Source organism: Lutzomyia longipalpis, chromosome 2 (genome assembly GCF_024334085.1).
Source record: "Lutzomyia longipalpis isolate SR_M1_2022 chromosome 2, ASM2433408v1".
Lineage (NCBI taxonomy): Eukaryota > Metazoa > Arthropoda > Insecta > Diptera > Psychodidae > Lutzomyia > Lutzomyia longipalpis.
In genome coordinates this window covers 25880189-25892447 of record NC_074708.1, presented here as the reverse complement: position 1 = coordinate 25892447, position 12259 = coordinate 25880189, and the positions used below count along the sequence as shown (strand labels likewise).

The 12259-nt window shown below is 35.9% G+C and overlaps 2 long non-coding RNA genes across 2 annotated transcripts; one reads left to right on the top strand and one right to left on the bottom strand.

Annotated features, from left to right (window-relative positions):
- Window positions 1–5275: 5275 nt before the first annotated feature.
- LOC129789807 (uncharacterized) lies at window positions 5276–9664 on the top strand. The gene is made up of 4 exons (XR_008750505.1): window positions 5276–5788; window positions 5856–5939; window positions 6012–6325; window positions 9551–9664. It is a non-coding gene; the product is annotated as an uncharacterized LOC129789807 (long non-coding RNA).
- Window positions 9665–9738: 74 nt separating this feature from the next.
- Window positions 9739–11939, bottom strand: LOC129789806 (uncharacterized). Its single transcript, XR_008750504.1, has 5 exons — window positions 11428–11939; window positions 11277–11360; window positions 10891–11204; window positions 10017–10259; window positions 9739–9928 (listed from the first exon to the last, which is right to left on the bottom strand). It is a non-coding gene; the product is annotated as an uncharacterized LOC129789806 (long non-coding RNA).
- Window positions 11940–12259: the final 320 nt, after the last annotated feature.

Genomic DNA, 12259 nt, shown 5'->3' with positions numbered 1-12259 from the left:
CGACGGATAGTCTACATGTTTTGCCCTATTTCTTGCATAAAAAATAGGGAAGGAATTTTTCGAAAAATGGCCCAATATTCTTCGACGGGGAAATTATTGGGCCACTCATTAAGGAAATCTGTCGAATATTTGCCCACTTGTGCATTTCCCAGCAAATAGGGCCAAAGATGTCGACAAATATTCGAGATATATTCGGCATTTCCCTATTTAGGGCAGAATGTGTTACTTGGGAGAGGCTAACCCAGAGGCTCAATTTCCAATAGTACTAATTGTCCCACTGCGAAGGCAAAATACTTCATTCTGAAGCCGTTTTACCGGGGAGAAGTCATTTTGACGACGGTCCTACCACGAGAGCACGACTGTATTTTATGAATATTGAGTTCAAATTAGTACACAACTAAGTTTTTTTAATGCCTGATCATTTTACGGCCGCAAAAGGACATCCCCAAAGACTCACAAGACCAGGAAGGACGAAAAACCGAAAATTTTTCAGTTAGGATTTTTTGCTAAAAATGTTTTATTTGAGCCCAAAGGAACCCATAAAAATTATTTTTAGTGTAATTAGCTTGCTATATTGATCGCGGACCTGAAAGGGTTAAATTACACGAGCTTACAATTAAGACATACCTACACTATTACCTATGTTTTGTTACTATATATTTAGGTATAATCATTTTCATTATTTTACTTTCTTCAATTTTTAACAATTAATTTTTTCTTTCGGGTTTCTTTTACTCTTTTGTGGTACGAAAAACTCGGAAGAATTTTGTTCTTATTCTTCATCGGAATATTTACTTTTTATAATTATATTTGAGCTTTCTTCTTTTCTTTAAACAATTTTTTTTTATTCTTACTTGCCTTTAATTAAAAAAAAAAGCTTCAAACAATGCAAGAAGTACCAATTTAATATTATTTTATGATTTAATGAATTTCAGAATTTTTTTTAATTAGGCAGAATAAAAAAAAACTTTTATTTAGCAACATTTATGCGGATTATTCCAAATAATTTATTTGAATGAGATCAATCACAAATCAACCTAAATCCAAATGGATTGGATGGAGGCGCCAAATCACCAGGCGTCTCCATTTCCTTTCAAAGGTATGCAAAATACAACCTCTTATGTCTCTTGAAAGTCAAAGACTCTATAAAAAAGATACTTATCAATAAAAATTAACATTTAAATTCCACGCAGAGTTGCGCAATCTTATCTAGATTTCTTCCAGCACCATCTCCTTTCTCATCTCTGATGATTGAAGCGTGGATTGAACACCGATTTGCTGTGGCTGCTCCACCTTGCACTGCCGAGATTGCCAATGGCTATTTCTTCATTCGTTGCAAGTGCTTCAATTTTGTATGTTTCGAATACATTAAAAATTGAATGTAACAACCATGTGCAACGGGAAGGACTCATTAAATAATTATTATTTAAGTATGACAACGATTATCATTTTCTTCGGCCACATCTCCTCCCCCCGACTGCCGGAGAAAATGTGTTGTGAATCCCATAACCTTGGGTAAATAAGCATGCAATCTCGGTGCAATCTCAGGTGCTGCTTCTTGAGGTGCTCCAATGAATGTTTCATGCAAAATTCCAAAGGGAAATTCATCTTGCCAGAGAGAGGAAGAGAGAGAGGGAAGGTGAATGAGGTCTTTTGCCACGAAAAGGGATAAATTGGATCAATTGCGACAGGGAGTTGTTGGATCTACTGAAAATTTCACATGTACCATGGAAGTGAGTATTTGTTTAATGTTTAACAACATCCTCTGCACCTTCCCAGCAGCAGCAGCAGCATGTTGCTCCCGGGGAAGGTGCACACATACGTCATAAATGCATATTTAATTAAAATATGCACAACGCTGCATGGAGAAGATGTTCCATGCGAATGTCGTCGAATTCATGCCTTTGGAAAATCCATCCTTACCATTCCCCCGCGCCCACCTTCGTGCCATCAACTTGAGCAGCGCATTCTTATGCTTCTCTCTTGTGCAAAACGTACAAATTCAATTGTCGCGCGAACGTGAATCGTGTGCAATTAAAGTTTCATTGTAATATGAAATTGAGATATTAATTTTGCTCCACGGCGCCCACCCATTGTCTCGCGCCATTTTGCGACAAATTATTAATCGAACCAAGAGTAATGCACTGCCAGTGCGCTTTTTGCCATGCCATTGTCTGACAAAAATTAATTGCTTCCTTCTCCGCGTGCATCCGGTAAATGACATGCCCTTGCAATGGGTAAACATTTGTTACTCTTTTCAATTGAAAATAGATTTTTTTTTTCATTTTAGGGGAAGATGGGGTTGGGTTAATTAATTTCTTTTTAAAATTATTCTTTTATTCTCTATTGAATCTTCAAGACGATGCTTTGTTTTCAATACTGTTAGAGAAAGTATTCTCAACTAAAATTTATTGAACAAAGACATAGTTTTTCCCAATAATTTTAGAAACTTTTTCACCACAATTTCCCCTACTTTTATGTAAAAATCTTAATTTAGGATTAAATTGAAAAGGTTCTAATTTTTTTTTTAAATTTCATTTTGACTCTAATTATTTATTTATTTAATAAAGGGGGTGCCATCATTGCTGATGATTCCCCTAATTAAATAAAACAATGCTTGATTAAACAATTTTATTCTATAACCTAGTATAACCTAGGCCTAATTTAATCTATGTACCCTGAGACTAAAACGAAACGTAAAATTCACTAATAAGTCAGGTTTATTCCAAATCTTTAGTAAGGCTTAATCTTTTAAAACGAACCTTAATTTTTTTCAGGCTGGACTTTAGTTTTTCAGTTTAGCTAAATTGCGGCTGAATTGACTTTCGTATAAAGGAATACGAAAAAAATCACTGAAAAATTCTTTCAGACTTTACTTAACCTTAAAACACTAAAATCCTGATCCTAGAAAATTTAAGCTCAGCCTTGAATGCTTAAGCCAGGTTTGGAAAAAAACGTAAGGGCCGTTTAAGAAACTTAGACTTACCTTGTTTTAAAAATTTAATTATAGTTTAAAAACTAAGGCCTAGTTCAAGAAAACCTACATTATCTCAAGTCTAATAAACTTAAACTCAATTTATTATTCAATTTCAGTCTAAATTTAAAAAAAATAAAAAGGGAAAATTTTAGAAGAAAAAATATTTTTAAAATAAGAATTTAATTTTGAAAATCTTTTTTTTTCTTTTGAGGAATACAATTAATTTTTTTTTCTAAAAATATTTTAAATCTTATTTTAAAATTCTGTTCTCAAGTCTATAATTTAATCATTATTCTTATTTTAATCTTATGTTAGATTTCTTAGCGGCCACCTGAATTAATTCCCCGCTCTTTTGAATCAATTTTGCCCGAAGTGTTGAAGTGTGAAGTGATTAGAAATTCATGCTTTCCTTGAGCATCATCTTGTGTGTGTTTTCTAGCATTCACCGTAATGCATGTAAAGCGCGCACTAACTAAACAAATCAACATAATTGTGCTCACACTTATAAGCACGACTTGGGAAAATTCATAGCCTTAAAAACAATGGCGCGGAAAGTCCAGAACACCTTGCGGGATGTTTCTTATTTTTTTCTGCTTTGCTTTGCTACTATCATAAGCACTTGGGACTCATTATCTCTCGCTGCGATGCCCCCGGTGTGCCGGATGCGCTGTATACGTACCTGGAATCAGGAGCAGCTTCCAAGTTAGCGCTACCTGTACGAGAGTGCAAATAAGTCTTGCGATAATAGTGCCGTATAATGGTGATGCTTTTAGCACCGCTTCTATCGACATGGTGTGACGAATCTTCCTGAAGAGGCACACCACTGAGAATTTTTATTGCTCAACAAGTTTTGCAAGTTAGAGGTGTTGAGATAGGTGTACAAGACTGCAGGTATTTCCTTTTTTAGTGACTTGAGGTGAATCATAACTCCCATGCGTAGGGAATTCTCCGCGCATTTTCTTCCTCTCACTTTGTTCAATTAATTTAATTGATTGATTTCCTGGAGTTAATTTGAGTCAATTTCTTTAATTTTTCTACAGAAAATTCATTTTGCTATTTGAGAGTAATTTTAAATCAAATTAAAGCCGATTTTTATTAAAGAAAAATCCGCAGATTGAGCACAAAGACGTTACCACAGAAAAATCTTCAACTTTATCAATAAACATTTATTCGTACACATCTTAAGGAGCGATAAAACGATAACCCCGTTTGTTCTTTGTCTCGTACATTGAGTTCTCAAGGGGGTTAAGTACTTTTGCAGAGAAACCTCCTCTTGGTGTGGCGATACAAAAATTGCCGACAAAAATGGCACGATCGGCTGCAATGATTAACGTTTCAGTGCCTCAGAGCGATGCAATCTGTTGCAATTTGAGAAGTGCCTCAATGTGTAGGCAGTACGCGAATCTCGCTGTGCTCAATTTAGGTGTTTCCACACATTTAATTTACTTATCGCGCCCTTTTTGCAATGCGAAAAAAATCCACACATACACGGTCTAATAACAATGTTAGCAATAATAACACAATCATCGCGCCCTCCATGCTAAATGCTTCAATTGCAGTGGAAGCTCATAATTAGATTTTCTCATGGAAGCGAGATAAAATTTTGTCAATATTTCAGCGATCCTTTGATGAACTTCCGCCCTATACGACCCCCTTTCCCCACAAAAAAAACATAGAGAGGGTGGATTTTCCCACGAAAGGGTTGCTCTCGCTATATACAAAGTACTCTGCAATGCATTTTGAGTGGGCTGCGGGAGGTGACCTAAAATTGCAAAGTTCACGGGGGGTATTGATGAAAGGAGCTGCTGAAGAGGTTGGACGAGAAGTGAACGGCATAGAGGGTTCTTAACGTTCTCCCCATTGAGATTTCGATTGGACAAGAGCCACACCGCATTGACTTGAAGCAGCACAAGAATTCTCTTTTAGGTAAACAATACTGACTGAGAGATGCTTGGAGATTGGTCTCTGCCGCTGAAGCTCTTGTGGGTCTTAAACCATCTCAAAATCCTCTCTAGAGGTTCGTCAACTCCATGTTGAGCAGGTTATGTTGTAGTCTTACTCTTAGTTTGCATTTCAGTGGAAAGAACCTTATTACTTTTCTTCTAAGTTTTCCCTAATAAGTGTGCAGCAAAAAACCGATTTAATTCGAAAGATGGTCACTAATGAGGCCTCGGAAAAATAGAAACAAAAATTCAGAGCGATGGGAAAACCGTGAAAATTCGCTTTGAAAATTTTTTTTAAGGGTGTGGAAAATCGCGATTTTTCGTATTTCAGAAAAGCTTTAGAAGCCAGATTTGGCGCTAAGACTGTCCCTTAGGTCCCCCTCTACCCTATGTATGCGAATGATTTTCCAACTCCAAAGGAAAATGTGGAAAAACTATGTAAATGTAAGATTTTCCAATTTTTTTTATCTTCATTTCGCTATTTTGAATCACCCTCAAAAATGTGCAACCTAAAAATACATCTAATATGTTGCATTTTTAATGCTCTTTCACATGGTACCATGATTTCCCGGAAAATCGCATGGGAAAATGGTGAAAAATCAATAATTCTTCAAAAAAAAAATAATCGAATTATTTTGGGAGAAGAAACCTGTCAAATGTTTTTTCATCATTAACATTTAAAACGTTTGACGAAGTTTGTTTACAATATTTTGTTGAGTTTTGTTTACAATTTCTTTTTTTTGATAAATCCGGCGCCGGAGTACCCAATGGTGAAGTCCGGGGTGCCCCAAAGTGGTGCCCCATAGTGGTGACCAGGTGCTCCATAAGTTTCAAGAAGTGTGAAAATGTAAAATAGATAAAATGGCATGTAAGTACATAACAAAAGCTTCCCGGAAGGACTCATTTTGTGTTAGTGCGATTTTCCTTTATTTTAGAAGAAGAATCTGAGGACACAGTCATCCATCACCTGACCACAAACTCTTTTAAGGCATTAGCGGAGTCTTCCGGCAGATTTTCAAGTAGCCAGGATTTTATACAGGTAAAAATATTGCTTCAAGTGTTGATGTTTGGTTTATTCATCTTTTCCATAGTCTTCGAACTGAAGTGACTTCCCATGATCTCTACAGAGAAAGACTCATCGCTCATTCACAGAGCTTCTACTTCCGGTGCCCCATCAGGTGACTTCCAGTGAAATCCCCAAATAAAGGTTCATCGCTCTCCTGAAGAAAGGAAGTGGTTTTTGTGCGTGCTGCGTGCCCCCGTCAGAAGTATTCTAGTAGGCACTGCTTTTGGCGAGGACCAAGACGGGTAATTGTTGAGTCTCCAGGCACATTTTTACATTCCACAACACGGGGAAAGAGCCACAAGGTCAAGGTCACAGAAAAAGTGTGGATTCAATTGTTTTGTAAGTTTTATTCTTATTATTCATAAAAAATATTTTTTGAAAAATATTTTTTGAAAAATATTTTTTCCTCAAATATTGCCTTATTCATTGTCTTTCTTTTTACACCTGAGAATTTCTTTTTTACTAAAATTAAAACGGTCAAGCGCGTAACGCCCACGCAAAGAACCAAACTACCCAAAAAGAATTTTCTTTTACTAAAATTAAAACGGTCAAGCGCGTAACGCCCACGCAAAGAACCAAACTACCCAAAAATAATTTTCTTTTACTAAAATTAAAACGGTCAAGCGCGTAACGCCCACGCAAAGAACCAAACTACCCAAAAAGAATTTTCTTTTACTAAAATTAAAAAACGGTCAAGCGCGTAGCGCCTACGCAAAGTACTAAATAACACAAAAAAGAATTTTCTTTTACTAAAATTAAAATGGTCAAGCGCGTAGCGCTCACGTAAAAAACTAAACTACGTAAAAAAGTCTTTTCTTTTACAAAAATTAATATGGTCAAGCGCGTAGCGCCTACGCAAAGTACCAAACTACGTAAAAAAGTCTTTTCTTTTACAAAAATTAATATGGTCAAGCGCGTAGCGCTCACGTAAAAACCTAAACTACGTAAAAAAGTCTTTTCTTTTACAAAAATTAATATGGTCAAGCGCGTAGCGCTCACGTAAAAAACTAAACTACGTAAAAAAGTCTTTTCTTTTACTAAAATTAATATGGTCAAGCGCGTAGCGCTCACGTAAAAAACAAAACTACGTAAAAAAGTCTTTTCTTTTACTAAAATTAATATGGTCAAGCGCGTAGCGCTCACGTAAAAAACTAAACTACGTAAAAAAGTCTTTTCTTTTACAAAAAATTAATATGGTCAAGCGCGTAGCGCTCACGTAAAAAACTAAACTACGTAAAAAAGTATTTTCTTTTATTAAAATTAATATGGTCAAGCGCGTAGCGCCTACGCAAAGTACCACATAACACAAAAAAGTATTTTCTTTTATTAAAACTATTATACTCAAGCGCGTAGCGCCTACGCAAAGTACCAAATAACGCAAAAAAAGAATTATCTTTTACTAAAATTAAAATGGTCAAGCGCGTAGCGCTCACGTAAAAAACTAAACTACGTAAAAAAGTCTTTTCTTTTACAAAAATTAATATGGTCAAGCGCGTAGCGCTCACGTAAAAAACTAAACTACGTAAAAAAGTCTTTTCTTTTACTAAAATTAATATGGTCAAGCGCGTAGCGCTCACGTAAAAAACAAAACTACGTAAAAAAGTCTTTTCTTTTACTAAAATTAATATGGTCAAGCGCGTAGCGCTCACGTAAAAAATTAAACTACATAAAAAAGTTTTTTCTTTTACTAAAATCAATATGGTCAAGCGCGTAGCGCTCACGTAAAAAACTAAACTACGTAAAAAAGTCTTTTCTTTTACTAAAATTAATATGGTCAAGCGCGTAGCGCCTACGCAAAGTACCACATAACACAAAAAAGTATTTTCTTTTATTAAAACTATTATACTCAAGCGCGCAGCGCCTACGCAAAGTAACAAATAACGCAATAAAAGAATTTTCTTTTACTAAAATTAATATGGTCAAGCGCGTAGCGCCTACGCAAAGTACCAAACTACGTAAAAAAGTCTTTTCTTTTAGTAAAATTAATATGGTCAAGCGCGTACCGCCTACGCAAGGTACCAAATAACGCAAAAAAGTATTTTCTTTTACTAAAATTAATATGGTCAAGCGCGTAGCGCCTACGCAAAAAACTAAACTATGTAAAAAGTATTTTCTTTTAATAAAATTATTATACACAAGCGCGTAGCGCCTACGCAAAGTACTAAATAACGCAAAAAAGTATTTTCTTTTACTAAAATTAATATGATCAAGCGCGTAGCGCCTACGCAAAGTACCAAACTACGTAAAAAAGTATTTTTATTTTACTAAAATTAATATGGTTAGGCGCGTAGCGCCTACGCAAAGTACCAAACTACGTAAAAAAAAGTCTTCTTTTACTAAAATTAACAAGGGGATGGTATATCCTCATTTTCTGTGAAGAAAAGTCACTTTTTGTTGAACAAAATGTATGAGGAATTCTCGAATCTCGCTCAATCTCGACCGATTCCCGAGAAACACTTTAACTTTTTTTATATTAATAATGTTATTTCGATAATGAGATAGGGATCAATCGAAAGCTAATTAAATGTACTTTCGATTGCAAGTGGAATTGTGCAAACTGATCCCTTCTTTTGATCGGAAGAACGTGCTGCCTCACGAAAAGCACTGATTTCTCGGGGTTGGGCATCCCCCTGAAAATTAATATGGTCAAGCGCGTAGCGCCCACGTAAAAAGTTAAACTACGGAAAGAAGTATTTTCTTTTACTAAAATTAATATGGTCAAGCGCGTAGCGCCTACGCAAAGTACCAAACTACGTAAAAAAGTCTTCTTTTACTAAAATTAATATAGTCAAGCGCGTAGCGCTTACGCAAAGTACCAAACTACGTAAAAAAGTCTTTTCTTTTACTAAAATTAATATGGTCAAGCGCGTAGCGCCTACGCAAGGTACCAAATAACGCAAAAAAGTATTTTCTTTTACTAAAATTAATATGGTCAAGCGCGTAGCGCCTACGCAAAAAACTATACTATGTAAAAAAGTATTTTCTTTTAATAAAATTATTATACTCAAGCGCGTAGCGCCTACGCAAAGTACCAAATAACGCAAAAAAGTATTTTCTTTTACTAAAATTAATATGGTCAAGCGCGTAGCGCCTACGCAAAGTACCAAACTACGTAAAAAAAAGTCTTCTTTTACTAAAATTAATATGGTCAAGCGCGTAGCGCCCACGTAAAAGCTAAACTACGGAAAGAAGTATTTTCTTTTAATAAAATTAAAATGGTCAAGCGCGTAGCGCCTACACAAAAAACTAAGCTACGCACCATATTAATTTTAGTAAAAGAAAAGACCTTTTTACGTAGTTTGGTACTTTGCGTAGGCGCTACGCGCTTAACCATATTAATTTTAGTAAAAGAAAATACTTTTTTACGTAGTTTGGTACTTTGCGTTGGCGCTACGCGCTTGACCATTTTAATTTTAGTAAAAGAAAATACTTTTTTACGTTTGGTACTTTGCTTAGGCGCTACGCGCTTAACCATGTGAATTTTTGTAAAAAAGGAACTCTCAGGTGTAAAATAAAAAAATAATGAATGAGGCAATAATTTGGAAGAGATGTGTTTTTCGGTAGCCGCTGATAGTAGCCGTACAGTGTTGCTAGAAAACCAGGATTGAGAATAAAGTCAATGTTATGTGCGACATTATTTTTATTTTCATTACATTTTGTAACAAAAAAATTATGTTATAATAAAATAGAATCTTGAGTTTTTTTTTCAAAATTACCCTAAAACTGAGAATTTATGAATAAAAGAAAGAAAATATAAAAAAAAAATCAGTCATTTATTGTAGCTATGTTACATTTTTCCGGTCTGAGACTGTTTCCGACGGGGGCACCCACCAAAACTCTTGCCAAAACTAATTCTTTTTTCTGGAGAGCGATGAACTTCATTTGTGGATTTGTAGAGATCATTGGAAGTCACTTCATGTATGGAAGCACCGGAAGAAGAAGCTGTGAATGAGAATAGAAACTATGAAGCCTTGGTACAAGTTTTTCCAAAAAAGCTCCTCAACCTTGGAATAATAAGAATAACACTTACAAAGAAAATGAATCCACTTCTTTCTGTGACCTGAATACTCTTTCTCTGTATTACGGAACGTGAAAGGATGCCCGGAGACTCAAGAATTAGTCCATCTTTATCCTCATGATAAGAAATGACTTAAGAATGCTTCTGACGGGGGCATCTGCCAAAACTAATTCCCTTTTCTGGAAAGCGATGAGTTCTTATTTATGGATATCACGGGAAGTCACTCCATGTATGAAAGCACCGGAAGAACAAGCTCTGTGAATGAGATGAGAAACTATGAAGCCCACATACAAATCTTTCCAAAAATATTTTTCAAATATTTTTGCTTGACTATATTAATTTTAGTAAAATAAAAATACTTTTTTACGTAGTTTGGTACTTTGCGTAGGCGCTACGCGCTTGACCATTTTAATTTTAGTAAAAGAAAATTCTTTTTGGGTAGTTTGGTTCTTTGCGTGGGCGTTACGCGCTTGACCGTTTTAATTTTAGTAAAGGCTCCAACAGATGGACGAGAAATTCCTCGTGCGGTGCGGCGCGGCGAGGATTTCGTGGCCCTTCGTCGCTTCGGATTGGCCGAAAAACGTTCTCGCACGGTGCGGTGAGAGTGTGTGAGCCATCTCTCGGTTCTGATTGGCCGAAAACCTCGCCGCGCCGCACCGCACGAGGAATTTCTCGTCCATCTGTTGGAGCCTTAAAAGAAAATTCTTTTTGGGTAGTTTGGTTCTTTGCGTGGGCGTTACGCGCTTGACCGTTTTAATTTTAGTAAAAAAGAAATTCTCAGGTGTAAAAAGAAAGACAATGAATAAGGCAATATTTGAGGAAAAAATATTTTTCAAAAAATATTTTTCAAAAAATATTTTTTATGAATAATAAGAATAAAACTTACAAAACAATTGAATCCACACTTTTTCTGTGACCTTGACCTTGTGGCTCTTTCCCCGTGTTGTGGAATGTAAAAATGTGCCTGGAGACTCAACAATTACCCGTCTTGGTCCTCGCCAAAAGCAGTGCCTACTAGAATACTTCTGACGGGGGCACGCAGCACGCACAAAAACCACTTCCTTTCTTCAGGAGAGCGATGAACCTTTATTTGGGGATTTCACTGGAAGTCACCTGATGGGGCACCGGAAGTAGAAGCTCTGTGAATGAGCGATGAGTCTTTCTCTGTAGAGATCATGGGAAGTCACTTCAGTTCGAAGACTATGGAAAAGATGAATAAACCAAACATCAACACTTGAAGCAATATTTTTACCTGTATAAAATCCTGGCTACTTGAAAATCTGCCGGAAGACTCCGCTAATGCCTTAAAAGAGTTTGTGGTCAGGTGATGGATGACTGTGTCCTCAGATTCTTCTTCTAAAATAAAGGAAAATCGCACTAACACAAAATGAGTCCTTCCGGGAAGCTTTTGTTATGTACTTACATGCCATTTTATCTATTTTACATTTTCACACTTCTTGAAACTTATGGAGCACCTGGTCACCACTATGGGGCACCACTTTGGGGCACCCCGGACTTCACCATTGGGTACTCCGGCGCCGGATTTATCAAAAAAAAGAAATTGTAAACAAAACTCAACAAAATATTGTAAACAAACTTCGTCAAACGTTTTAAATGTTAATGATGAAAAAACATTTGACAGGTTTCTTCTCCCAAAATAATTCGATTATTTTTTTTTGAAGAATTATTGATTTTTCACCATTTTCCCATGCGATTTTCCGGGAAATCATGGTACCATGTGAAAGAGCATTAAAAATGCAACATATTAGATGTATTTTTAGGTTGCACATTTTTGAGGGTGATTCAAAATAGCGAAATGAAGATAAAAAAAATTGGAAAATCTTACATTTACATAGTTTTTCCACATTTTCCTTTGGAGTTGGAAAATCATTCGCATACATAGGGTAGAGGGGGACCTAAGGGACAGTCTTAGCGCCAAATCTGGCTTCTAAAGCTTTTCTGAAATACGAAAAATCGCGATTTTCCACACCCTTAAAAAAAATTTTCAAAGCGAATTTTCACGGTTTTCCCATCGCTCTGAATTTTTGTTTCTATTTTTCCGAGGCCTCATTAATGACCATCTTTCGAATTAAATCGGTTTTTTGCTGCACACTTATTAGGGAAAACTTAGAAGAAAAGTAATAAGGTTCTTTTCATTTAAATAATCGTTATGGGAGAGCGGGGCAATAAAAGACAATCAAGGGTGAGGGAAATCCCGGAATTTCATATTTCCTAATGATTTATATAGAAAGTTT